General features: G+C 43.5%; 1 protein-coding gene across 11 annotated transcripts in view; it reads right to left on the bottom strand.

Moving 5' to 3' along the window:
- The window catches only part of LOC120833908 (poly(rC)-binding protein 3), a 49,891-nt gene extending 24,711 nt beyond the window's left edge, over nt 1–25,180 (bottom strand). For 3 of the 11 annotated variants that reach the window (XM_078091173.1, XM_040201536.2, XM_078091170.1), the window contains exons 1-4: nt 24,823–25,166; nt 4,674–4,714; nt 4,450–4,514; nt 3,974–4,079 (exon numbers count right to left, since the gene is read on the bottom strand). The gene's annotated coding sequence lies outside the window, so the exon portion shown is untranslated. Of the gene's footprint in view, nt 1–3,973; nt 4,080–4,437; nt 4,515–4,673; nt 4,718–24,822 lie in introns of those variants that run through there. The other 8 variants (XM_040201541.2, XM_040201539.2, XM_040201540.2 and 5 more) reach the window with 6 other exon arrangements.
- Nucleotides 25,181–25,723: the final 543 nt, after the last annotated feature.

Consider the following 25,723-nt stretch of genomic DNA (forward strand, 5'->3'; position numbering starts at 1 on the left):
GCCACACGAACAGTTTCTTCCCGTCGGCAGTCGGGCTCATCAACAGAGCCCGGTCCCCCACTGACTGACTATAACATTCCACCGGTCACTCTGCTTCATACTGCACATGTCACCTTAACTGCAACTCGTCACTTTGTCGTCACTCGTCACTTTGTTACTTGTTCGTTAGTGCACTTTATGCTTAATATTTTTCTTTTTAACTTTTTTAATATTTAAAAATTTTCACTTTATTCCCTTGTTTTATACTAACCCATAGCCTTATTCTACTAACCCATTGCATTAGCATTTCATTTTACTTTATTTTTTTACTTGTGCACTGCTGTCTTGTCTGTCTACTGTCGCGCACTAACCGCCAAGACAAATTCCTTGTATGTTTGGCATATTTTGGTAAATAAATGTATCCTGATTCCTGATTTCTGAATCAGCCCAATAGCCGTCTGTTCTGACCTAGTCTGCCTTTTGACCACAAATTTTTCTGCCCTCTTCCTTTTTCGGATTTGTTGCTAAGAAGTGTAAATGCCCATTTCGGAAAATAAATATGTGTGAGTGATATGTTCCTTTTTCATTTGGGCTCTCCATTCATGTTTGGGTGGATATTGGTCACGGGTCTGATGCACAAATCATAATCTACATGTTTTTACATTTTGAGATGTTCCAGGACCGAGGCAGAGATCTGCTCTATTCGAGTGCAGTTGTAGTTAATCTGATATAATCTAATCAATCAGCGAGCATTTTTCAACCACACCAGAGACCCTACCGCTCTTTGGTGTGATGTTTTCTCCAACAAGCTTCCCTCTAGAAAGGTAATCACTGACGGGGTTTATTCCTGAGCATTGAGGTTGACTGTGAAAACTGTGTTTTACTTGCAACCACAAAAACAATGTGCAAAGGCAAAATTACTCATTTCATCAACTCAATAGAAAAGATGACTGCATGGACATTTCAACAGTTGCTTTTATTGTCCTGTCATCATCTTCAGAGCCGCTTAGAGGGTTGCAGGGGGCTGCAGTCAATCCCGGCCAACATGAGGGGAGAAACAGTTACAGCCTGGATCGGTCGCCAGTCAATGGCAGGGCGGACAGAGAGACGAACAACCGCTCACACCGATGGGCAACGTGGAGTCACCAACCAACCACGCAGACTCAGAGAGAACACGCAGACCCCCACACAGAAAGGCCAGTGGGCCGAGTTGAACCCCGGACCTTCTTGTTGTGACGCAACAGTGCGGTGCGGTGTGCTACTCTCCCCGTTTACGCATTGATGTCATATCATTTATTTGCACATCAGAAGTTGTGTGAATCTGCAAGAGTAATTGTCAGTATTGATTTACTTGCTTTTAACTATGAATTTGCGTGTTCTGCGTCGACTTGTTGGTTTAGAAGCCATGTTATGACCGTAGAGCAGTGTTTTCTTGTTTTGGGTAAAGAGGTTGCTATCAGTCCAAAGCAACGCTGTGTACAGCAAGGGAGCTTTGATATTAAAAAAAAAAAAAAAGCAGAGGATTTCAATCTATAAAGCTTTGCTACAAGTATTTAAAAGTCTAAACACACATACAAATGTGTATGCATACAAACATGTTCAAAGGCTTTCAATAAGAAACCGGCCGACAGGCAGAGAAACATAAACTCAAACTTGTCCACTTCTACTTTATTATTCCCCATCGTACTTTTTTGCTCTCAATTAAAAATGTTTTTTCATTTTTTTGCTCTCAATCCATTATGCGGGACCTGAAAGGACCTAAATGAATCATTAAAAGACCGGGTTAAAGCCAAGCAACATCAGTCACGAATCATCATGAGCGATGCCATATAATTATTAAAAATACTCAACTTGACTTTCATATCTTCTATCTCTTAAACACAAGAGAATCACGTATCAGTGATAACATGGGTTACGAGTCAGATAGTGAAGAGACAACGTGAACTATGCCCATGGAAATGATCTACTACCAGTTAAGTACTGTGGGCATGAGGTACACTATGTAATACCATTATATTCCATTATATGTGAAAGTGAAACATAATTCATACTGAGTAGTAGACTTCCTGGACTGTAAGACCTTTTTTCCATATTATTTGTGAGGTTTTATTGACGTTAGTTAAGAAATGAAAGACCCAAAAGAGGAAGGATTGTAGATGATGCCTACGTTTTCTTAAATCGGATGGAATAACAAATATTTGAAAGCAATGTAGAATTACTGATCGATTAACATTTATATTCAAATGACATATCTTCATGGTTGAATTGTCACCTGCAGAGGGTATTCTGTGTTTTCCTTTACATAAATAAAGACATTCCCTCCATCCCTCCATGGTGCATAAAGATTCTCCATGATGCGGGAAATGAAAAACGAACCCTCATAGCTTTGAGTCTGATCGTTTAGGACTTGATTTTGATATATTTTCCATCCTGACAGTATTTCCTTTTCTTGATGCCTCCTGACACCTGGTGCAAATTAAAAAAGATGTTACAATGGCAAAGGATAAATTATTTAATTCATGTCTGTATCCAAGCCTTCTGCTGGCTTTCATTCATCAACGCACATTTCAGTCTAACCTTCCAAGATTGAGATGGAACGGGACAAAGTATAGTGATGAACATCAGGACTGAGTGCACACTACCTGACACTTCTTTCACTTTGCTGCTGCAGTAATTATGTCTCTACTGTAATACAGGAAATGTTTTAGAAGTGAGCTGAGGCAGTAAACTGGTATAACTATTTTTCTATAAACTGCTGGTAAAGAAAGCTGGAGTGCACGCTAAACGTCTACAGAGCATCTTTGCCACATGTCATCAGCTAGTCTTAAGAGAGGCTTACTGCCAAATACACCTTTAACTTTTTTCTGCTACTTTTTTACTTTTTCTCCTGACTGAACTTCATGGAGACTGCATGGTTTACGTCAATGATTCCATCGGCTAGCAGCTGTCTTCCATGGTTTTGCTGCCACCTGACCACATTCCCTGGCACTTAACTGCCTCCAATCCAACGTGATCTCCAAAACCTGTTCGTAAAAATGTATACAAAAATCTTGAACATACAAATTCGTAACAATACATAGGAACTGGCGGTGGTTAACCACGCCCCTTGAGTGAACAACATGGCGGACCATGTTGGATTCTTGAGTGAAGGTCTCTCCGCCATGTTGGATTTTTTGAGGGGGTTAAGGTTAGTATTGTATTCTTACAATTTTTAACATTGATTTCTCGTTAAAAATGCAATCATAACACGTTTATTTTACATCGTTAGACTTCACGAAGTGTCTTTACGGGGTGCAGGTCCCCATTCACTTTGAATAGGGTGACGTCATCAGTTGCAGTCCGTATTTATTTCGTATGTATCACTACGAATTTGTATCTTCAAGATTTTCGTATACATTTTTACGAACAGGTTTTGGAGATCAGGCTGTCCAATCAGTAAAGGACTATGAAATCATTAGCAGCAATGTTTTGCAATGTCAGCTAGCAGTTAAAATCTCCACATGGATAATTATCTCGAGTGCCGATCTATTTTTGAAAAACATCTGTCAGCTGCTGGACGAATAATAAATCATAATTCACAAATCACCTCACACAACACTGTCTGCTGTGTCAGGTTGGTTGTGTTCATGTCGGTTATGGTTTCAAAAGCCTTTACATTATCATTTATGTTCTGAATTGGGGATTTCTTTTAAACACTTGTAAAATGAAAGTGTGTCACAGAGATGAAGTTGGAGGTATACAAAAGTATGTTTGTAACATTTATGGAATATTCAGAAGAAGAAGAGAGGACGCTAGCAAAGAGGTTCAACACCCCACCATCCAGTCTGAGAGGACGCAACAGGGACACATGTACCTGTACACACAATCGTTCCCTGCATACGTTTTTCTCAACACATTTTAAAGAAGCGGGACTTTCAGTGAGAATGGATCAAACCGCCAGCCATATTACTCGTAATCTGTGTAGACGCAGGAAAATAAGGCAAGTGTGTCTCACCGAAGACGGATCCCAAAAGTCTCCCAGGTTTTTTCCTCCAGGTCATGTGACCTGTGGCTGGGAGCCTTCCAACCGAATGGGGAGACCGGACGTCTGGCCGATGGAGCTAAAACGGATCAACAGTGTTAAGAAATGAGAACTTTTGTAACACGAATGACACCTGTCATGTGACAGGCTTACAAGTTAGATATTAGCTGAATCACTAGGAGATCTAACAAAATATAAAATATATATTTTTTAAATCTCTAAACTTTTGCTTGTTGGACAATTACACAAAGTTTCAAACTTCAGAAAACCTGCATTTTCTTTAAGGTGTAAACTTTTCATTTCCACTGCAGATAAATGTGCTTAACAATTCAGTATTAGTCAGCATTCATATTAGCTTACATGTTACAAATAGAAGCATCCAGGACGTGTACTTTTTAACAAAACAAATATGTATAATTCTTGGAATCAAATGTCACCTGGCCGCTCACTTTGCAGCAAAGGCCCAGCAGCAACGGGTTAAATCAGAGGAACTGTTGAAGTGGACTCGGCCGATCTGTTTTAGACAAGAAAACACTGTTTTAGCCCATATGCTGAATAACCAAGAGCACACAATGGTTGTGAATAATGAGGTTCAGTAATGTGAAGGCATGCAGGGTTCTGAATACATGCACAATGACGGATGGATTCATCAGTGCAAGCTAATGTTTCTTACAGTGTGCAGTTGAGTCGTTGACAGACAGAGAGGAGGGATTCCTGTGAATGACATCCAGTTATTCATTTTTGGTGCAATTTAATGTACGCAACTTCATCTCACAACAACAGCTTCTGCCGCGCATCTGCCTGTAAACACCTGCAGAGTGGCATTTAACCACAGCCATACCCAGCTGTATCAATCAGCACACACACACACACACACACAAACACACACGGTGTGAGGTACAGTGTGCTGACCATCCTTGTCTGTTTTCATGGGTGCTACTGCCCTCTGCTGGTGCTTCTAGCGACAAACACCATTCCGTCAGAACAAACATCACATTAAATTTCATTAGATTTAATAACTTCCACTTTTGTTGTGTTTGCAACAACAGTTCAAATGCTTAATAACGTGTGGAACTGTTTTTCTGTGGATCACCGAACTGATTTATTATCTGAGGTATTTTTAATTAAGAAACTGAACACTTTTAAGTTGTGAGTTGTGTTATTTATTGAGGAGAAAAGGATATCAAGGACATCTATTTTGACTTTGGCAAACTGTGATTTTCTGGCATTTTAGAGGTGACACTAAAGAGCAACCAGCAGACTGATAAAACATAGAAATAATTATCTGCAGTCATGCAGAATTGTGTTCTTCACCGACCATGAACAAGCTTCTACATAATATAACTTGTGTGACAATGAGACGTCTTTAGTCGAAAGCGGATTAACAAGAAGAGCAAAACCCATTGGCTATATTAGAATAAGACATTGCTCAGGAAATGCAAACAAAAAAGCTACCTGAAGTCCTGGTTTAGTATTATGCACGTGCATAATACTAAACCATATAAACGTGCATATAATGTTCCAATATGCATATGTCATACATCCTGAGCAAAGGAAAGAGAGGCGAAAACGAGAGAGTGCATGACCTCACTAATCTACACCTAAAAGACTCACACACACACACACACTAAGCTTATCCTGGAAGGCGGGGTGGCGATCTGCTCCGAGTGGGGGTGTGGGTGGGTGGTGGGGGGGTTGAAGGTCCCCAGAGGTTAAACTCTATTAGCACGCAGCATGAAAGTCAATGAAAAGCACCCGGTGTGCTCAGCCCCCTGACAGTATTAATGTTTAATGATATCTAAAAAGGCTAATACTCATTCCCCCCTTTCGCTTTTGCTTTTATCCTCTCATTAAATATCCTCACAATATCATCACCTCCTCAGATTAGAGCTCTGACCCCGTCTGCTGAAGGACTCGCCCTTCACTGATGATGAACACCTCTCTCTCTCTCTCAGGCAGACGCAGACCTTTAAGATGTGTCAGAGTGAGGCAGTAGAGCGCCATATATTGGAATATGTAAAATAACACCTTGTCTGAACACAGAAAATAATGACAATAGTTTTAAAAAATGCGTCACTCTGTGTGCACATGTTTGTGACGTTGTAGCCGTGTCTTGTCTCAGCCAGAGGATTCATAAAATAATATTCATGAAATAATAATAAGCCACCAGTGGCAGCAAATGCGTATTTATTCAGCTGTAACTACTTGTCAGAGAACTAATCAGTTAATTTATTAGTTATTTTTTATACGTTTCACTTTACACAATGCAGCGTTTTGCTTTCTGCCCCTGTAGTTACCCCTTGTGTTACATGTAGTTATTGTTGGGGGCAACGTGTATGTGTATGTATGTGTGGGTAACATTTATAGGCTTAAAACGCCTATAAATAAAAAAGATTTCACAGTAATTGCAGGATGATGATGATGATTCCTGCTGTTGTTGTTTTTAATTTGTATAGCTAGCGGTTATGTTTTATCATTTTTGAGGGCCGCGATGTGGGCTGTCTCCATATCAAAGTCTTTATTTATTTCTGGAAGACTCCCTCAGTCAACAACCCTCACTTGTTAAGGGAATGAAACAGGTGGAGCTTATTGGGTGTTGGTATTGGGTGAAGTTTTCAATGAGCAGCTCTCCATATTTCTATTATATTTTTATATATGGTATGATACGTTTTATTTATTATTATTATTATTATTTAGCTGCTACGACACCCAAATCCTCCATATGGGGGATCAATAGGGATACCATGTTCATCATTTCACTGGAGGGCGCCACAGCAGCACCGCTGTGTGTAACACTTACTTTCAAAAGGTTAAACTCAGGTTTCCTGCACCCGTGTTTGTGATGTGAAGTTGTTGCACAAAGTGGAGCTGAGGCTGACCTGAGGGACGTCCTTTGTATTGTAAACTAAAGTATGGAGCAAATTAAAAGTATGACCAAAGCGTTGCACTACAGAGACATCGCAGATCATCAAAGCGATAACAATCTATCCTTGGGGGGGCGTGACTGGAACACCGAACTGGATTTGAATCACCACATCATCATCAGATGTTGAGACGCTTCGGTCTGCATCGCTGTGGTGGATGGTTCTCGGTGCAGTAACCCTCGGCAGGTATTGACTGCCTGAGGGCATAAAGACAACAGCAAAGATGTGGGTATCTTTTCTGGTTAGTTCTGCCCGACCTGCGCTTAAGAATTATTTGGTCCTTTTTGTTTCAGTGGGATTTAGATCATATACTGTATATATACTGTAACCCAACAAAGCCGGCAAAGACCTGTTTGCCGCTTAACAATCACGCATTGCTGGTATAAAATAAATAATAAGTTGTAGTATGGAAAGTCAAAGAACTCGAGGGGTGTTAAAATAACCACACATCATATTAAGACTCATATTTTGCTTGTGGACACTATTCAAGTCTGTGAATGTGTGAATACTCTCGCTTTCATAGCTGCTTAAGTACAGACATTTTAAACATTCAGCACCACAATGAGTCAAGGACACGCGCTGCACGCTCTCACAGAAATGCATGCCATAGAAAAAAACACCACCAATGCACCAGTGAGCATTTGTTCTGCAGACACACACACACAAACACACACACATTCACTCACAGCGATACACTCTGTGCACACAGGCGGACAGCGAGGGCAGGCGAAAAGTCCGAAGAAGTGCTTATGCCTGCGAACGCAGTCAGGAGGGGCTGCACAGCACTCAAGTGGTCACTTTCACACACAAAGGCCAATCACTGGAGCTTAGCTGGCCCCATCAAGCTTTTTAGCAAATGCTGCTGAAATGTCTTGTCTAGTTAACCCTGTGCGTCACCGACAGAATGTCGAGTCTGTGTTGTGGCAAATTCTTTGCTTTGAAGTCAGTTCGAGGGAGAGCGCTCATTGTGTGCAGGATGACTCGGCCTTGTCACTTGTGAGGAGGGATTAGTCACGCTATGTTTGTTGGAGAGTGTGCATCAGCTTTCTTGACTGCTGCGTTTCAGGGTTTTTTCCGCTTCAGGTTTTTTTTTTTTTTTTGTCAACGCTGAACAACTTGAGCATCGAGCCAACTGCACAACCATCACGCAATAGTCATTTAGCATTTTAGACCGTAAAAGTTTCTCAAACTTTGATGTGCAGTTTTTGCAGTTTTACATGAAGTTCTATTCTCCCATTGGAGGAAATTGTAAAGCACAAACAAGTTTGGTAAGGTGAAATTGTACTTATCTTTAGCAAGTCGTATATCGGCTTATTTTTTTTTAATTGCACTTTCTGGTTTCTTGTTATTCTGAGTTTGTCTCCTTATGGTTGAAATGCAGTAATTGTAAGTCGCTTTAGATAAAAGCGTCAGCTAAATGACATGTCATGTTATCTGGACAATAACAAAGAGGATTCATACAGCTCGCCACACATTGCATCTCACTTCTGTTGGACTACTCTGAAGGGTGATTTGAAGCATCAGCGGTTAAATAGTGTCTCGTTGCAGTCTGATCTCATCCCTCCTCGTCAGACTTTGCTGTTCGGGCAGTAGCCCCCGTTCACATGAGGTTAGCATCACAAAACTGTGGCGTTTTGGGTGAGGGCAAGTAGAAACATTAAGGTTTGGCTCACGCCGTGTGTCATGTGACTTCTGTGGCGCGGCGTCACGTGACACAACGCCACGTTTTGAAAGTCCTCCTTCACTGATCGCCCACCGCCCCTCGCTTACACTGCTCACCATTAATACTGTCCCGTGTGAGTGGGACCTTTCGGTGAGACAAGGATTGATCTGGCCAAACATGACATTTCACTACCGTCTAAAACTACGACGAAGAATTAACATTTTAGCAGAATTGATTTACATTGACATACTAATTACTTCAAATCAGTGAAACCTTTTAAGAAGACATCTGAGTGTCCCGTTGCTGGAGGGACCCCCCCCCATCTCCAGGCTGCTTGTTTGGTTGCAGGCTGCTGCTCAGCAGCACAAGGCATCACCGCAAGATGGATGGATGTGTTTACATGATCCTCAATTAAACTGAGAGGTCATTTTCATTTTGTAATACATCCCTTCTTTGACCCCCCCACACCCCTCACCATGTGTGTATTTCATGTCTGTGCTCTGCGTGCACATGTGCAAGGCCATGCTTCTGCCTGTGTGCGTTGCACGCCTGCATGACTTGCAGGGGGGGAGGGTGCAGGGGGTTGGAGAAGCAATCAGCGAGGCTTCAGCTGGAGATGGCATTGCCAGCTGTATATCTTGACGCTGGACATATTTATGCCCAGAGAGACTCCTCTTTCTGCCGGCTCATCACAGTCACTGTTTGTGAACTGTGTGTGCGCAAGGCCTGTTTGTGATGTGTGCTCGCGTTGATAACACCACACCCTGTGCATGTGGTGCATGTCTCTTTTTATTTGCATCTCATGTTGTGTGGGTGTGTGTCCAGTGTTGTACGTGCAGATTGTTGTCACGAGACACTGCACTATGAATTAGTGCTGCATCAGCACAATTATGCGGTATTTCCAAAGAATTGCAAAGGTTTACCTTAATACATGTGAACGGTAGATGGTTTGCACATAATAAGGTGATCCACCAAGAGAACTTTCTATCACAATTACGTTTAAACCACTGGACCATCAGCAGAGTAAATCCAAATGTCATTTAACACAGAACAGAAAATAATCTAATTAAGCTCATTTACAAAAAGAAATATGCCATACTTATTGTTGTAGGGTTTTTAGACCTGACTCACAGTAAAGAAACAGCAGGCTTCTAAGATGTTGGGTAGGCCTGTCTGTCATGTGGATCCTCAAAGTTGCATTTGAGTTTCTGTTTCACCCTTTAATGGTCAGTTGTCCCATTGTGTATGACTGGAACACACAAAACTTCAATTAAAAAAGCATAATTAGACCAAGTAAGCAAGTGTTTTTGGCTGCTGATGGCCTCACTCATAGTAAGGGGATTGATAAGGATATGCTGGGAAAGTAAATGAAGTGAAAGGTCCCTTTGGTTGCCACAGGTCACCGGACAGCACCACGCAAGGACACGTCTCTCTGGCCTGCTGAACCCTGACCGAGCCTGTGATTTATTCAAAGGTCAGGACATCATCCACACCAGGGATTGATTCTCCTCTAGGAGTTGTTGCACAGAAGATCCGCCGTGCCATGAGCGTCTTCTGGTGATGAGTTGCACAGCTACAAAATACTGTAACACCCAGCGTGCTGTCTGTTAATGGGCTCATGGAGGCGCCGCAGTGACGTGCGTCAGAGGTCCAACTGCATGCTAAGAAGGTAAAACTGTTTGTGAGATTTGTAACACTATGATAATATCTACATTGCAGATGCTTAACGCTGAGAGATGCGAAAATAAAACTGGACAGAGATAAATATGAGAGCAAACTAAGGCCTGTCGGGACAATTTCATGGGCCATTACATTATGTTTCACACCGGTTATTCAAATCAGTCCGTCCTTTGTCACATCCGTGTGCATTAACGTTGCGCCATAGAGCTTTGAATAGAAATTATACATTTCAAACATTCTGGATCATTTCGATGATCATTTCGTTTCGTTTTATGACACATGATCTAATTAGTTTCAGCTCAGTTTCAGACAATTACCTCCATGTTCGTGCAATATGTTTTGCTTTCAATTTGCATACACAGTGTACAGTATTAAGTGGGGATAAAAATGACTGATCATCTCAGAATACTGTCTAGAAGTAATTTGGATGAAGCATATTTCCAATTAAAGTGCTGTAAGAGCCAGAATCTCCGGCTTTAAGTTCATCATGACCCCTTGACTCCTGAATCCTGTTTCAAACTACAGAACCTCTCTCCCACAGTTTGGGGTCACACACAGCTCATTGGGGTTTGTAGGCTAAACAAGCAAATCGTTCAATAAATACAATTTGACCACCCATTAAATCAACATCAGCACTTAATCACGTACCCCAAAAATCGTGTGTTTTTGTGATTAGAATTTGTGTCTGTTTTTATCATTTGAGGTGTTTATGCATCACTTACATCTTTACGTTTTTGAAAAAATAAATATCGTCTGATTGTTTCACTGTAGTTTGAATCAGGTATTCAAATCTCTGTTTCAGGTATTACTGAAGTGGAAATCTATAAGGTTTCTTGTCTATAACGTATCCCGATTCTTTATACAGTCAGCCAAACGAGTTACATGCATCCCAAGACATAACCCCCGTATGGATGGATATTGCACAGCTGTTTTTCCCCTTACTGGGACATTTTGTCCACGGATAAAAGTGCCAGCTTTGATAAATCTGATAAATTACCAGTCACAAACTGTTGACCAGTAATTTTTTTCTGACAGACTGTATTAACCTACCTGATTTTCTCCTTTTTTTTTCTCAAGACGTACTGCAAATGCAGCTTGATTGCTTCCCAAGGTGGGGAGTTCCGGATTTAATGATGTTGAACTAACAGCTTTATTCCTTCAGTGAATTTTCTCACGTGACGGAAGCTGTTCCATTCAGTGTCTTTCCTTTCACTCTGACTCACACACATTTAAAGAGCTGCACACAAAGGAGCCGTTTATTTGCAATAGTTATTTTAATAGCCATGCAGATTCATAGACCGGCATGACTGACAATTCAAACGTGATTCACCCATTGCCTTTTCGTGACCCTTCAGCAAATACGCACAGTGTAATCATATCAACTAGGAACTAATAAAAAACAGCCTAGTTTCAAGCTTGAGGTGTGTTTTTGATCCATTCAAAAATGCATTTAATGGCCCAAGATCCAAAACCCCAGAAATGCAGCAACATCACTCCAGTGGAATTGTAAGTTAAAAGGACAACATTAGCCAACAAAGATTTCAGAATTGTAGGTTTCGAACAGGGCTCGTCAGGGTTCTCTGTGTGATAGAAACCCTGTTTGTAAATACTTCTTTAGGTTTTGCACACTCCGTCTGCCTGCGGGTAAAGACCTGCCTTTGGCTCTGCATTTCACACGGCATTCTTCTCCGCTGTTATCGACACAGGGTTTGTCAGAAAAACACTTCACTCGGGTCATTCCACTGGGTGCAAATGAGGAAGTGAAGATCTCAGCTGTAGGTGCAGTCTGCGGCGAAGCCCCGGGAGAGAGACCCGCTGGTAAAAAAACATTTGTAGTGGTCAAAAAATGCAGAGGGGAACTTCCAAGCCGCAGAACAGTACAGGAATATAAATATCCCTCTAACTGGGACTACAGATGAAAAATGCTGCTGCATTTACAAAAATGTTTTATTTATGTCCCGTTTCAAATAAACCAATAATAAAAAAATAAATGAAACGAATGCCATTTATCTGCGATGAATTTTTAGTGTCTCTACAAATCAAGCCAACTACCAATTCTCCCCTTTTCAGGTTGTTTTATTTCATTACTTCACCCCAGACTATTGCAGAGCAATCTTGGTAACCTGTTGTGTGACCCCCAAAAACGGTCTTCTTGCCCTCTGTGGGGTTCTGACCCTGTGAGGGAGATGCCCATTGCCAAATGGCAGGTATAAGATAATAAAATAATCTTTGATCTAACCACATTAATGAGGTTAGCGGCTAAGAAGACCTTTGAACAGCGCTGGTGCTCTGATGTACATGCAAATGAATGCAGCTAGACATCAAAGGTGAAATTGTCCCAATCCCCAAAACCTTCATGCTGTTCATTGCACCAATGAACCAATATTAATGTGCACATTTACAAGTTCAGTAATTCCAGGAGATTCTGGAGGCTTCAGCTTATCGATGTCCATTCGAGATGATGCATGGAAATGTCGTTGTGAGTCAGCGTGAAGCAATGATGCACCACTTCGCTAAAACAGTCACATGTGATACGTAGGCTTAATGTGTGTGGTAACAATGTGTTTGTTTCTTACGTGCAGACGTATGTGCGTCTCAGGGGAAGCCTGATATCCTTTGACATCTTCACACCTTCATCATGAAGCCTTTCTTCAACACGACGGGAAACACTTTGATCTTCTAGAGTTTTTCCCCACTTAATCCCTACGAGAGGGGGGAAATTAAGAACCTCCATCGTTTGATGGTCTTTTTCTGTAGCTTTCCAGTGTGTGAGCGTGCACACACAGAAACAAATACGCATATGTTTATCCACCCTTAACTATGGAGCCTCGTGGGGCTTTTGTAGCCAACATGCATTTGTGACTTCGCCACTGGTGTTCCCCGAGAACCAAATGGAACAGCAGAGATGAATTTAACCTTTCTAGTAAACACAGTGAAAACCCACCAACAATTACAGTTGCAGGGTTTGCACATGACAACAGCATTGTGCTAATGTTGGCAAAGTGATTGCGAGGGTAAGTAGCAGAGTGCACATTATTATCAAAGGGGGGAGGGGGTAATCATGATGTCGTATGGCGCGTTTCCACCGAGCGGTAGGTACTCTTTTATTTGTGTCTCCACTGCCAAAAGTTGAGAATGGTACCAAAAATCTGAACCGTACCGTACCACTTTTTGGGTACCCTTCCGTTGGGGTACCTGGCACAGTTGTTTGGTACTAAAGGGTGGAGCTAGACTCCACTATGACTAGACTATGACTGCAGAACGTTGATTGGTTGAAAGAGTGTCGTCATTTGCACGTGCTGCAAGGGGAAAGACCACACACGAGGCTTGCAGCATGTAGCCTTTGCTCAAACAAAGATTGTCGTCTCCTTGTGACAAACAGTCGCATATTGAGAAGCAAGAACAGGATCGGCTGTATGTCTAAGCTTTCACCTTTTGCGCGATCGAATGACGTCAATCTACTTTCCGTGATATACCACGCCTATGAAGTGACGTTATCACTACTTTCTGGAATACACCACGCCTATCAAGTAAGTGTACTGTTGGCGGTGGAAACGCTCGCCAAATCATGGTTAACAGACCCGACCCGTACCGACCTGTACTGTACCGTACCATACCGCTCGGTGGAAACGCGCCAATACTGCCTCTTGCAGAACGACGAAAGCAAATTAGCTAATGGATCAAGTCCCATCAAATCTGTGTGCGGGTAGATCACACCATGCTGGTTAGATAGTCTGCTCCCTCTTTTGATTCTCCTGCAGGGAAACAGATTGTGGCTCAGCTCACGTTGAGCCGTAAAAAATGTATAAAAAAAGGAATCAAGAGGATGTTCCTGCAGTTAATTTGATCCACTTGGTGTGACAGCGTCAATTCCAATCCGTGCTCAATCCCGAGCCATCAAATAATGCAGCTCGCCTTGTGCTCTTCCACGACTTTAGCATGTGGATGTAATACATGAGGACTGAAACCATTATTAAACAATAGTGCGAGACAATCTACACTACGCGGATGTGGGGGAATATTCCCAGGACTTTTGTCTAGGAAACCTCTCCAGGTGTCCTGTGCAAAACTAACACAATGTCAACTTTGACATTGTGTCAACTTGCTAACGTAGTTAGTCCCTTGAATCATTGTGAATCATGAGGCACGTGAACTTAACAAAGTCCGTTTATTGTATGCATCTATTGTCCTGGAAATAAATATTTTCATTTTTAAAACCTCCTGTGCATTAACACGTTTATATTACACACATGGTCCCTGACACATAGGACACTGAGGACACAGAGGGTTACGTAGACGCTGGACCAAGCATCAGTATTCGAAGCATCGATATAACAATGTCACTAATGTCACCAAGGGATCACACAAAGAGAGGACATAAGAGGACAAGCGTATGTCACGTCAAGAAAAAAGAACAAAGCAAAGGCAGGTGAGAAGGAACGCCACTGTAGCACACGAGGTCTAAAACAATGTGTGAGCCGCTGCACTGACACAGATTCAGTCTTCCATTAAATGAATAATAGAGCAGGGAGGGAGGGTTAAGAGCATTCCCTCTTACCTAATGTGGGACGAAAAGACAGACAGCGAGAAGGAGCTCTGACGAAAGGTGACGTTTGACAGCTCATTTAATAAGAGTCAAAGTACACTTTCAGCATTTTGATGCATCCGGTTCAAATACTACTCCTAGTAGTACATGATGGAATTGTTAAATGTGGCCCCTAGGGGGGGTCTCTGAGATTTTTAGTTATTAATGAATTAGGTTGTGGGTGGAAAAGCGCAGCCCGGGCTAATGGGATTTTAAGCTGCCCCCATTTCCTTACAGCAGAATCCCCCCACCTCCACCCCGACACACACATACAAACCCATCAAATACACCACCTAAGATGCTGACCCCCCCCCCCCCCACCTCCACCCTGACACACACATACAAACCCATCAAATACACCACCTAAGATGCTGAACCCCCCCCCACCTCCACCCTGACACACACATACAAACCCATCAAATACACCACCTAAGATGCTGAACCCCCCCCCCACCTCCACCATGACACACACATACAAACCCATCAAATACACCACCTAAGATGCTGAACCCTCCACCCTGACACACATATACAAACCCATCAAACCCACCACCTAAGATGCTGCCCCCCCCCCACCTCCACCATGACACACACATACAAACCCATCAAATACACCACCTAAGATGCTGCCGCCCCCCCCACCTCCGCCCTGACACACACATACAAACCCATCAAATACACCACCTAAGATGCTGACCCCCCCCCCACCTCCACCCTGACACACACATACAAACCCACTAAATACACCACCTAAGATGCTGAACCCCCTCCCCCACCTCCACCATGACACACACATACAAACCCATCAAATACACCACCTAAGATGCTGAACCCTCCACCATGACACACACATACAAACCCATCAAACACACCACCTAAGATGCTGACCCCCCCCCCCCCACCTCCACCCTGACACACACATACAAACCCATCAAATACACCACCTAAGATGCTGAACCCCCGCCCCCACCTCCACCATGACACACACATACAAACCCATCAAATACACCACCTAAGATGCTGAACCCCCCCCCCCACCTCCACCGTGACACACATATACAAACCCATCAAACCCACCACCTAAGATGCTGCCCCCCCCCACCTCCACCCTGACACACACATACAAACCCATCAAATACACCACCTAAGATGCTGACCCCCCCCCCCCCCACACCTCCACCCTGACACGCACATACAAACCCATCAAATACACCACCTAAGATGCTGAACCCCCTCCCCCACCTCCACCATGACACACACATACAAACCCATCAAATACACCACCTACGATGCTGAACCCCCCCCCCCCCACCTCCACCCTGACACACACATACAAACCCATCAAATACACCACCTAAGATGCTGACCCCCCCCCCCACCTCCACCATGACACACACATACAAACCCATCAAACCCACCACCTAAGATGCTGAACGCACCCCAGCGGCAGAAACCCACGGAAGGGTTTTCTCAAGCTCGCCTCCTTTTCTACATCTGCTTAAGCGCACTCGGCTGAGTTCTCGCTGACTTGGCATCCTGCTCAGCGCATGGCGTAAAGTATGAAAGCATGAAAATAAAAAGGGTATAAATGAATGAAGAGAGTGTTCAGACAAAGTGTGTCAGGGAAACAGAGAGCACGGCTATGGCATCGTTTCTCCTCTGAGACCGGAGGAGAAAATGAGAAAGAAGAGACACATGAAGGAGATTGAACGGCAGCGTTGACAGACTTGTTGCCCGGGCTTGTTCACCAGCCTGACAACTGCATCATAGATAATGAAAACTCATCCTCTTAAACTCACTCTCTTTAACAAAGATCGTCGGTGAAATGTTGAGAGGCAATCAGAAAATCAATGGCAGCCGGTGGAATATTTTCCAGGTACGGTCATCGATTTCAGCAAACATCCCAGTATGATTTAACATCAAATAATGAAGGTAGGTATCTAAAACGCATTACTATTACCGTTAACATTACTATATTTAAAAATGTTCCAACACAAAAAAAGCAGTAAATAACATGGTAACATCTTCAATGCGCAATGGTAATAGTAATGCGTTTTTGATGGAACAGCATTGATTTTGCTCTGATATCATATTTGAAAAAGTACCCCCCGGCCCCCCCAGTGGCCACTGATCAAAACACTTCCAGTCTCGAGTCTTGCATCTGAATGTGGTAAACTGCTGAATCCCTGCACAGGCTGTTCCCTCATATCCGACCTTAATGACACCTAAATAGGATTTTGTTACCAGTAAAGCACTTTGTAATAGTGTTTTGAAGGGCTTTGTCCTGCTGCCTTAAATAATTGACACTAGCTAACCAAAGTGTTTATTTTACTTATGCAAACGTGTAGAACATAACAAGAGAACAACATACTGAGAGATCTGACAGACATCTTATTTTTCATATCCTTTTTTACTGTGACGGATGCAATGCTGTTGAAGTGGCCTTTTATTCTCCCTTCCATTGAGCGTGTCCACTTCAGGAGTTGAATCACGAGGTGAGCGTCTGCTGTGTCGGTTCTTGCCTCGGCCTCCAGCCGGGGCCGATCTGTTGTACAGGTGTGACTCGGCGGTAGTGGCCCCGGCCTTTGCCAGCGAGCTCAGAGAACCCACAGCCTACACAGAAAGGGACGGCTTTTACTGGCAGAACCACCAACTGGCACACACCGCGTACACAACATCCCTGTGGCAATTCAGCGTAACCGTTACACGAATGTGTCTATATGTCTACAACGACTTTTTAATGGGAACATGAATATGCATGAGTTTAAACCTTCTCGCTGCAGGAAATCAAAGGGGACAGTTATGCAGAAACTGTGATGCCAATACTGTGCATTGTGCCCTTGTGCAGTAACCACAGAGCAGGGAGGGTGAAATACATCATCTAGGATGACACCAGATCCTACACATTAGGCGTCCCGGAAAAAGGGTACAATTAGTTATAATGACAAAACAGCAGTGATAATGTGACCTTTGCAGGGGGACATCAGAGTATAGAGGACAATCACCAATGCATTAAACCTCTTGTCCTGTGGTCTACGCTGTAGGACAATACCCAGCCCGGCCCTCCATACAAGTTGGGGGCAAGGACCCTACACCGGGGGGAGGGGAGGGTTGTCTAAATAAAGCCCCGGTGCTGTATGAATCACCGTGTCACTGATCCCCTCCGCTTCCCAGACAACAGGTTTGCTTTCTGCAAGCTGTCACTGGCTTTCCACTCTTTCGAAACGAAGAATAAAAGGGAGGGAGAAATCGAGACTGTGTGTGGAAGAGAGGGGAGCTGACGTTCATCACTCGAGTGCCGTGGCTTAGCCTAAGAGGCTTGAATAATCAGTATGTTAAGCTGTCAGGGTGTGCGCTCGCACCTACCACGCGCTTACGAACTCCTGGGCGCTTTTTTAATCAAGCAAAAACGCTGAGAGGCAGCGGCGAGTGCCAAGAGCCCAGGCTACGAGACGGGCTTTAGGATATCTGCCGCACTCCCTCCTAACATCACCAGACGTGCATTTTCACTGTAAGCTGCAGATGCGTGTGTGTGTGTGTGTGTGTGTGTGTGTGTGTTTTCCCCTTTTTTCTTTAAGTACACAAAGTGCATTTTGTGTGCTGTGGAAGTGTTTATGTGCTGTGCATCATCACATTCAGTGTAATTAGATCGTACTACAATCTGCACACTTTACAATCTGCACACTGTGGATTACAGTGGGATCTTCATTGTTTTGGTAAAATCCAGCCAATGTGTGTCGACCCACTGCACCGTTTGTGGGACCTCATACTGTCGGCAGGTGCTGAACTGTCATATGACTGTTATACATGTTCTGCCTCTGCGTAGTGAAAATATATTTCTACATTAAAAAAATGTTTACCACAGAATCATTATACACCTTTTTTAATAAAGTAAAACATCTCCCCGAACGGTAATTTCATGGGAGTTGAACAGAGAGGATTGTTTGTTATTGCAGCGCTGTGACACAGGTGACTGTCAGCACTTAAGTGTGTCTGAAGTGCGAGTACGAGAAATGGAAATACAGTCTGGTACCACAAGGATGGACATTTATTGTTTTAAAATTCAACTTCCTGTTGATAACGAGCCCGTTCAGAACAAAGTGCTCGACCTGTGAGGTCGCTGCTTGCAGCTTTGTCAACGAGCGCGCATCCAAACAACGATGAGCGTTCGTCTCCTCTGGTCCCGCTCAACACACCCGCCATGTCGGGTGTGTTGAGCAGACCGTCGTCGAGAGCAAAAGCTCACGCATCATCTGCAATGTCACACTCAACAGTGGTCCTCTCACCACACGGTGTGCATATAACCCACTACTAATAAATGTGTCCCACAGATCTCAAGAGCTCACAGTCAACAATGCAACCCTTTGGGTCCTCAGCAGAACGCCCAATCCATGAACGGTTGTCAAGGAAGTCACAGCATGGACATACAGACAGAGTGCTACAAATGCAGGATCAGCTCTGGACTGGTCAACAAACCAAGTCACAGGTTGACACATAGAGACGCAAAACCATTCACACTCACACCAACTTCACCAGAGAGATCAACCGGATCAACTGGAGGGAGTGTGGGAAGAGAAAACCCGCGCTGACACGGGAAAAACCTGCCAACTCCCCATAACCGGGGAATCTATAGCAATAGCCAGCACACCACCATGCAGCCCTTAACAGAAGGTTGAGGAACAAGCGCTCAAATACCAATAAGGATCATGAAGAATATGTCTACTCATTATTCTGAAAAAAGGGATTACTGTGTGAGATGCATGTAATACTAAAAATATGTTATAACACAGTCTTATGCTGAAAGAGTGATTATTGTCTTTAATGAAGTGATGTGCACAAGCAGAAAGATGTACGGTCTCCACATGCAGCTGTGTCTGAAGAAGGGAGTTAACTTGCTCACACAGACGCTCGAACAAAGGAACTGTGTGTGTTTCCCTCATCTTAACCTTGGTTCTTATCTCAACTTGTGTTTGCAGCTTCTCGTACCTGCACTGAGGATGGCCTTCCTATGTGTATGAAAACTCTGTAATACGTGTCGGTGTATTTGACCTCCTGCTTGCAAGCAATAATTAGAGCCAAATATATCTGCGGAGAATTGCTCATGTAATCTTTTTCTCTTCTTTATAAATGTTGCCTTTTTGACTTTAATTGATTAACGTGCTGCGATTCTTCTCATCTACCAACTCGGGGGGATCAGAGATCCCAACAACTGTCACCCCGTTTCTTACTGTTGATCTTCTCTCTCTACTATGTACTGATTGATTAGATGTGATTTGGTATGATCCCAGTACTGTACATAGGTATGTATGTATATGCATATTATTCATCTGCAGAATTTGGGGTGCCCACTAATACCATGTCATCCCTGTATTTTCAACATATTTGATAGTCTAGTACAAGGTACAAATGTTCTTTTTTTGCAAACCACTCAGAATACGACTCATTTAAATGAATGGATAGTTAACTTGCATCATCCAAAGTCAAAGGATGATATTCCATATCTGCCCTTCTTTTTATTGTGCTCATCAAATGTCAAACTACTGCCAAATTATTGCGGCATGCCATTCATTTCATCCTTCTCTCGTTCATTTCACTTGGATTTCATAAGCCCCGCTAAAACACGCTGTTTTGACCGAATTCCTCTGAAACCGTCCCACCTTTCTTGTTTTTTATACCAAGAACAGAAAATTCTGAAAAAGGTAGACTGTGGAGAAACAAAGTAGGCAAAAACGTGAACCTGTGGATGAAGGTTGGACCTCTAAACTAACTATAATATCTTGAACCAAAACACAATCCATACCCAGAAATTGATCCAATGTACAAATACTTCAACAAATGTCGTATCCACGCTGAGGAAAAAGTGAGCCCATCAGAGCCCTGATGTAATAAAGAATTAACAACGCAAGGGTAATTCTGTCACAGCCTCCATGGGCATGCTTAGTCCTTTGATCACTGCAGCTCTCTCAACTCCAAGCCAACAATAATATGTTCTTGTCACTTCACCACTTGAGCTGGTTCTCCAAACCCCCTGCATTAGCGAGTATAAAAATAGCACCAACACAAGGGGCAGAGGACCGCCTATTTGTGGTCGTACTTCACCACCCAGAGAGAGCAGCGGGGAAGGCAGAAGCCCTGTTCCTGCTCCACCTTTCCCTTCTTAACCCGCAGCCGCTTTCATTTCTCCCGACGCCGCATCCTCTCTGATTGATCTCGCAACCCTTCACCAGCTTAAATTACACCTTTGGAAATAGACAAAAAAAGAGGCTCAGATTTCAAAGGTCATAATTCTCTCCAATGGCGCTAAAGGGTGCCGTGTTTAATCTCAGCCTCTGGCACTGCATCACCGCCCCGACCCCTCGCATTCGGTCATGAATTATGACACAGGATGGATTGTTTTTCAAGTTTACAGCCCAGTTCAGTGACAGAAGACTGCTAACCAACAAAATGAGCGAGAGGTAAAAACAAGTCAGCGGCAGCAGGAGCATCCAGTGGGTTGTTTGTGTGATCAGCTGAGCCTGTGTTTTGTGACTGACAGATTTCTGTGCATTAGTGTACACACACACACACATACAGACACACACATAGATGCTAAGCAATGTGTCTCAGATATCAACAGTTATTTGACATCATCTGTATCAACATTTACAAAATTAAATTAAATAAAAAAAACTGAAAAAAGAATAAGTTCAGTGCCTGATATGAGATATTAATAAACAGAATTTAACCTATGAACAAATAACTCTTTCTTTCTATGAAGTCATTCATTAAAAGCCCAAAGAAAACAAAAGCATGTTCTTGTTGAAGTGTAATTTTCATCAGTTATACTATCCAAAATAAAACCTGCATATAGATCAGATTTCTGTAATTCAGTTTAGATATAACTCATCCAATATTGTGTGTGATGTTCTTTGTTTACCAAAATAACAGGAGTTCCATACATTCTTATTTAAAACATGTTGGTTTTCAAGTTGATCAAGATCATTTATGAAAACAATGTGGCTGTAATGACACTTCATTTGTGTTGCAGCAACACAATCTCCTACTGTGTGTTAACAATTAAAGGTTAAATAACCGAGATTGGTGTATCACAAATACAAGTCCACAAAATATCAATTCATACTTTGGTGTAACCGAATAAAAATGATGTATTCTGCATGCGTTTATATCGTAAGCAGTAGTGACCCCGTTTAAGGTTAGTTTTCGGAAAAAGGAACCAGTCAATCATCCCTGACAGACCAAACACACTTCCCTCCTCTGCAGGCCTTTCGCGTGCGACCATTTGCCCTCCATCATTCCGTGGGAGCCACCAAGGCGCTGGCTTGTCAATGTCAGTGGGCTTTTTCACACTGAGCCAGGCAACTCCCGGCACTCTGCGGCCCGTGCCAGGCCAGCGGGAGATCCGGAACGGCTCGACTGGGCCGAGGCACAAAGGGCCAGCTGCTTGCAGAGCATCGGCCTGCCACAGAAGGAATATGCTGGATACATGTGATCATGTGATCATGTGATCGGTCGCTTTACCGCTCGCTGGTTCCGAATCAGCAGTGGAAAGAGGAACACATCCAACGTCAAGACGTTCATAAAGCATATGTGGTGTAATGTATGATTGGTGAGGATTCACTTGAATGGCTACAAGCCAGGGTGCCATATGGCCTCTTCTGCCCCGTCCTCATTGTTTCTCAGTGACATTATTTGAAAAACAAAAGCCCGTCCGCTCACATTTCATATGCTGTCACTCTGCTGGCTTCGCCCGGCTCTATTTCCAAACCTTCACGACACCGAGTGCCCCTGACTGACATCTGTGTCATTATGTGATGCGCGAGTGTAAAACTGGTCCGACACGGCGATGCACACTCATTGTCATCCGCATGCAGCCGGATTTAAGCTTAAAGCTGTGGCTTAGGGAGGAATGTGCAAAACACACCAGCGAGGCCAATAAATATGTCATTCTACAACGAGTTTCATGTTTGCATTCTTATGAGCGCTTTCACCGAAGGAGGTGACGCGCAGAAAGTGCATTAAACAAGGCTGCAGAGCGGCTGAAACAAAACACACATGTTAAATTGGCCGCAATATCTCTTAAATTAATATGAGTCAGACATTAAGATGTCACTGACATGAATGCTTCCAAGCTTTTGAAGTATGAGTAAGAAAGAGATTTTTGCTATAACCAAAAAGCAAATCCCAAGTAGGTCCGAAAATCATCTTTTTGTCCATAAAAATACATAATTCACAAAATACAAACAAAATCTTGCAGGTGAAGTCAATCTGCCATGTTTGCTCTCATTGCAGACGCACATTTTTCAACTGAAATTTTGTTTTTGGTCAATAAGCAATATAATATTACATCCAGCCAAAACTCTGTTTTAGGTTTAGAGGCCTCCTATCAACATGCTGTTTGTGATGAAGTGAGAGTCATAGTGAATAATTTGCTTCTAGCTCACCGCCAGCTGACAGTTGTGACAAACAGCTGCATGTTTGCTCACAAAGACAGACACCCGATTGACACGTACTAATACACCAACAATCTAAATGCGTGAATTTAGACGTGACCGTCGCTAACAACATCATCAATGCGCTCTTCAAAGCAGTTTCAATGGTCAGAAACACGATACACATTTTAAATATAACTTATAGTTTGATTGAAGCTGTCGTAGATGCCTGTTCTTTTTGTTCAGTCGTCAAAATCATCTTAATAAAAGCGACAACTCGCGTTCCCAAGATGCTTTGTCACAGATCAAAGTCCCTTCTGTAAGTTAATGGATTATAATAATGTTATATTTTTATATTGAATTATGTGAAGACTCGAAGACCGTATTGGAAATTTTATGTTTAAATGTAGAAATTTAGATATCAAAATGAACTAATCATGGGAATGAAAACCTTTTATATCCATCTTTAGCCACTCATATTTAAACACGTGAACACACGACTCCTCAGAGAAGCCATCAAAATCAATCAGGGATCAATAAAGTATCAATCTATCCATCTAAAAGAAAAAAAAACACTGCGCAATGGGAAGCATTTCCTCAGTTGTTGACATTGTTGTAAGGTCCAATTTCCAGATATGATAGAGTGCCTTTAAAAGCTGCAGGCTGACAGTATTGATGTCTCAAGCAATTTAGCAGTATCTCCGTCTCCCTCACACACACACACACACACACACACACACCGCTTTCCCTTCCTGGTAAAGTACAGGATGTGCGGATGGAGAACGAAGCAGTTTTTTGTGTCTCCTCTGCTGTACGGATGTGTTCCTCGCTGGCTGTTGCCAGGACGGCTTTATGGGCCACGTTAATACCGGACTCGTCCTGCTGGAAGGATTGCTTGATTCAATCGGGCAAGTCAATGCCTCATAAAGTCATTACACTTTGTGCAATGTCATGCTTTCTGGAGCCAGTGGACAGTCCTGTGTTCTGTCCCCGGGCGTCGTGGAAGCGGAAACACGTGTGCCTGACGCGTCAGCACCTATAAATAGCCATCACCAACTAACATAAACACTTTTCAAAAAATGAATTAGGGATGAATTTCCCGTAACCAGAAACGCGTCACGATGTCCTCTCGCTCTGGGCAGAATTAAAATGCTTGACTCACTTTACCACAAAGAATTTGCACACGCTCAACGCCGGAGCGAATGAGATTACAAAAGACAAGAGGGAGAGAAGATGAAGAGATTGTGTGGTAGAGAGAGAGAGAGAGAGAGAGGGGGGGAGGGTGGGGGGTGTTGACATCAGAGGATGAAGAAAAATACACTGACCTCACTCATTGTATCTCATGCAAACTGTGTCACTTTTCTGAGGGGGACAGAAGCGCCACGGGGGGGAAACTTGACAGATGCATGCGGGGAAGGAGGCGAGGCCAGAGGGAACAGACACAGACCACTTCAAAGGAAACAGGAGACAAAAACAAGAGCAGACGGACAGCCGGGAAGTACTTTTTGAAGCAGCACCAGCTGGAAGAAGCGGAGTCTTACCTGCTGAGAGGTTTTTGGTTGGAGGGACGGAGAAATGAGGAGAGTCAAAGGGTCCCGGGGTGGTCTGGGTGGCGGGGAGGGGGGAGGTGGGGGGGGGAGGGTCTCGGTCCGGCTGAAAGCAGGGCTGTAAGGGTGGTCCAGCAGAGGGGAGGAAGGATGGAATGACAGGGAGCAGGGAGACGGGGAGGCTAAAGGGGGGAGAAGAAAACGCTGCTTGCCTCTCCCTCCCTTACTCTCTCTCTCTTTATCTCTTTTCTCCCTCCGATACACACACACACACACACACACACACACACGCACACATGCACACGCAGACACCAAACCCACAGCCACTCAGATAATAGGAAGAGAAGGAGTCTTTACATTTACACGCTCTGCCACAGGGGGGGTGAGCTCTCCTCCCCTTTTCCTCCAGGCAGCCAATGGGGGAGACGGCACAGAGGTGTCCAGGTAGCCAATGAAAGGGGAGGCAGCCGGTGCCTTTGCCCCCAGCCAATAAGTGCAAGAGCTCACATCCAGTTGAAATAATTGCAAAAGGGAAGGAATCATGGAAAGCTTCCCTCCCTTTTTTTTTTTTTTTTGGAAGGACAGAGCGAGCGTCGCGGTCCAGCCAGGGAGGGAGATTCAGGGCTGCACAGACACGAGAGCGATTACATTCTGGGCCACTTAATCTGAGCCAACATCGCCGCGTGGTCTCCTGCAGAGAGAAGAGGAAAGAGTTTTTAGAGTTGCTGTACGGTCAAACAAGCCTCACATGAACAAAGGCAGGAACACACACATGACACGCAGTCATGTGTTCACATTCACAGGCTCTCTCTCACACACACACACACACACACACACACAATCAATTCCCTTCTGCCACGTACAGAACATTTACACTCAGCGTTCTGCGACGGCT

This window comes from Gasterosteus aculeatus, chromosome 16 (genome assembly GCF_964276395.1).
Source record: "Gasterosteus aculeatus chromosome 16, fGasAcu3.hap1.1, whole genome shotgun sequence".
In the NCBI taxonomy this organism is placed as follows: Eukaryota; Metazoa; Chordata; class Actinopteri; order Perciformes; family Gasterosteidae; genus Gasterosteus; species Gasterosteus aculeatus.